We start from the raw sequence: 3,405 nt of genomic DNA, 5'->3' as shown, positions 1-3,405 counted from the left end.
ATCTGTGGGAAGGGGCGGGGGCGGGGGCGGGGGGGGATGACGTGTGGGCTCCATCAAGGCAATCCTTCGCAAAAACATGACAGTCAATGGAAGATTTCTTCTCTCTTTGATTAATATCCAAGTAGAAGACGTATGGACACAGCTATGCGATGCCGCAGTGGATCAAGTGAAATATAATGTAGTGTATACAGACGTAGGGCTGCGGCTATCAAATATTTTTATTTTGAAAATTAGTTTGTGCATATGTAGCGAATGTTTTTTTTTTTTCTTTTTTTTAATTTTATTTATTTTTTTGTCAGGGTCCGTTCAACATTGCAAACAGTTGCAAAGACGTTCGCCAGACGATCCCAAGCAGTTTTACGTACTCGCAAACACTCATTTTTTTTTCCCCAACAAGCAAGCTTGTGCCTGGCCAACGATTTGCTTTGACTTATGAGCAAAGTGTCCGAACTCACCTCACTTCACAACCATCAGCAGTTTAGCAGTTGAAGCTTACAGTCAAACTAAACGTAAAACAAAGATAATTACACGTTGTGTCCTTGAAACGACCACCTGACTCAGAAGCTGTCTGCTAGCGTAATGCTAACACAAAATGCCATAGAGAGGCTAACGAATGGCATCCGTGTGGAGGTGTTGCACCCCTTCCAGACGCACAATAATACTCACAGCCATATATTATTTATCCTCTGCGGGGAAAATAAATAGTGTTACTGTAGCTTCCTGAGTTATCTGGTTAGGTGCACAATACTGCCCCCAGTGGCCAAGACGCAATTAACTAATGGCATTTCCATTCATGTGGCATGTGAGCATGTCTGCCACCTCTGCCAATGCTCATGCACTCCCACTCGCCTTCCACACAGCCACTTAGGTCAACACGTTGTCCCCCCACCCCCCCCATCACTGTCAATGTCAACGTCACCAGCACGTACGACGTGAGCCCACCCTACTGCGAACCTCTCGCCAAGCCCGCCACCTCGGACGGGGTTGTCAAGCCCACGATTGTTCCGTGAAGCCGAGTGGCCGATCAAAGCCCGTCGCAGCAGGAGACCTCCTTGAAGCGGCCTCGTCCGGTCCGTGACCTATAAGCAGTGCGGGACCCCTGTCGTCCTGGTCCCTACTTTTCGTAGCCCTCCACCCCTTCCCCTCAACCTGACCAGGAGCAGTGAGCCAGGCAGGCCTGTGAATAAGCACAAGAGAATGAATGACCGAGTGGATGGGTGGTCCCTCTGCCACGGGATTGGACTTGATGGAACCGAAAGAAGCTCTCATGCGGCGTCACGTCGAACAATAATGTGCGAAAAGAGTTCAGAATTCCCGGAAGGACGTTTACTTTACTCCTGGTCTCTTTTTGTCAAAACGGATTTCTTCGGTGACCAAGTCAGCTTGTCTCTTCCGAGCTCAAAAACAGGAAGAATGGTGTTGTCAAAGCTTTTTTTTTTTTTTTTTTGGTTGTTGAATGTGCACATTCACTGTCACTCGTTTTCTCTCAGGGCCCCCCTTATAGTTGTTATGTGTAATTGTGTGAATGCTAAGTAATATCTCGAACAAGAAATGGTGCTGTGTTGAAGTGATTTTAGCGGAAAGAAGAATCCAATTTATAATGAAATCCCAGATGAAGTTTGAAGGTCTAAAAAAAATTGCCCAGGTATTAAAAAAAAAAAACAACAAAAAAAAACCTCCTGTACACCCAAATTGAGTTTCATTTGCACCCTGGCTTCCCTGATGCTAACAAACTGTGGTGTTATGTTCTGCTAGTTTTCATTAATTGTAATTGACTTTGTAATGTATTTATAGTATAATCGAGGTAGTTTTCTCTATATTTATATTTTATTACTTTTTTTAGTTGATGAAAAAAATATTAAGCCAATTATTTGTCATTTATATGAATAATTTATATTATTTTATTTGAAGTTATAATTAGGTTTTTTTAAGATAATTTTTATTTTAAAAATGTTGCATGAATATTTTTTCATATTATTATATAACAATTTGCAATTATTCTTGAATTATATCATTACATTTCCAGTTTACATTTAATAAACAAAATTCATATAATTGTATTTTTTTATATATATTCATACTTTTGTTATGATTGTATTATTGTACATAATAAATAACATCTTTTTTTGGTGTGTGAGGAGGGCAATAGTTTGAACTTCAAGCAACTGAAACATGGACTGAAATATTTCCCTCACCGAGCGCAAAAGCGGAATATAATCATTGAATACTCGGTCCCCTCGAATCCGCTCGGAGTCATTTGTGAGAGAACCACGTGTTGCTACTTGTAATGAAGGTTGCTGTGTGTGAGCATCCAGTCGAGGAGAGCGGGAGGAGGTCACATGATGCCGCGTGAGGCCGGAGGGCAGGTGGGCTCTCATTGACTTCTGTTGTGCAAACACTTGCGGTAAAATCCAAGGAAAAAAAAAAGGGAGGGGAAGACTTGGGATGGGGAGCACTGAAGCAACCACACCAGACGCATCTGTGTCTGTCATCTCCTTGTGGGACACTCACTGCACGCAGGTTTCATCTGAAGGCGCCTTTGATCAGAGCTGTTCTCAGATGTTCCGTGGCTTCCCCCCACCATTTCAATCTGTTTACACAACTCCGGGGCTGAAGCTGCAGCGAGGCGGTGGGGGAGACAATGGCTGCACCCATTCGACGCTTCCAAATAGAAGCGTTTCCTGCCACTGAGGCTTCACCGCAGGGCGCGACCCCGTGGCGGCTGTGCATAGGATGGAACTCATGAATGAATTCAGCAGCAAGAATGAATTCTGAGGTCGACAAAACCATTTTGTCAGGTAATTTACACCGGGGGGAGCATCCAAACAAGCTTCATCATGCAACAAGAAAATGACCCAAAACACACCAAACGAGTTCATCAAAGGGAAAGACTAGAAAGTCTGGGCTTGCCAATCACCTGACCTTAACCCAATAGAGCATGCATTTTACCTCCTGAAGAGGAGCCTGGAGAGAGAAACCCCTCGAAAGAAGAACTGGAATAGGCTGCAGTAGAGGCCTGGAAAAGCATTTCAGGTGAAGAATGCAGCTGTCTGGTGAAGTCAGTGGATCGCAGGCTCGATGCAGTTATTGCCAATAAAAGCTGGAACCGTGAACTTTTGTCTCATAATCATCTTTTCATCTTCAGTTAGACAACAAAAACAATTGACGTTGCTGTTCCAATACTTTTGGAGGGAACTGTACATCATATTCACGAAAGCTGCAGATTATTAGATGCATTATGTGTGCCGTTTGCTACAAACGTTATTTTTTGCGAGTAGCCTGGAACCCATTTTGCTCTGACCAACCAATCAGATGGCAGGAAAATAATGAGCTCAGCGAGCCCCGATGCTAAGGCCCGAGAGGACACATCTGAAATCTGATTTGAAATAATGCCATTGTTACGAT

The 3,405-nt window shown here is 43.5% G+C and overlaps 1 long non-coding RNA gene across 2 annotated transcripts in view; it reads left to right on the top strand.

Moving 5' to 3' along the window:
- Nucleotides 1–3,113, top strand: part of LOC109529883 (uncharacterized) — a 17,414-nt gene extending 14,301 nt beyond the window's left edge. Inside the window, exon 4 of one of the 2 annotated variants that reach the window (XR_002170912.1) lies at nt 2,971–3,113. This is a non-coding gene — a long non-coding RNA (uncharacterized LOC109529883). Of the gene's footprint in view, nt 1–860; nt 1,651–2,970 lie in introns of those variants that run through there. The other variant, XR_002170911.1, reaches the window with a different exon arrangement.
- The last annotated feature ends 292 nt before the right edge of the window (nt 3,114–3,405 follow it).

This window comes from Hippocampus comes, unplaced genomic scaffold, assembly GCF_001891065.2.
Source record: "Hippocampus comes isolate QL1 unplaced genomic scaffold, H_comes_QL1_v1.1 scaffold62, whole genome shotgun sequence".
NCBI classification, from domain to species: Eukaryota; Metazoa; Chordata; class Actinopteri; order Syngnathiformes; family Syngnathidae; genus Hippocampus; species Hippocampus comes.
The sequence above is the reverse complement of the archived record's forward strand: the minus strand, read 5'-3'. Positions and strand labels throughout refer to the sequence as shown.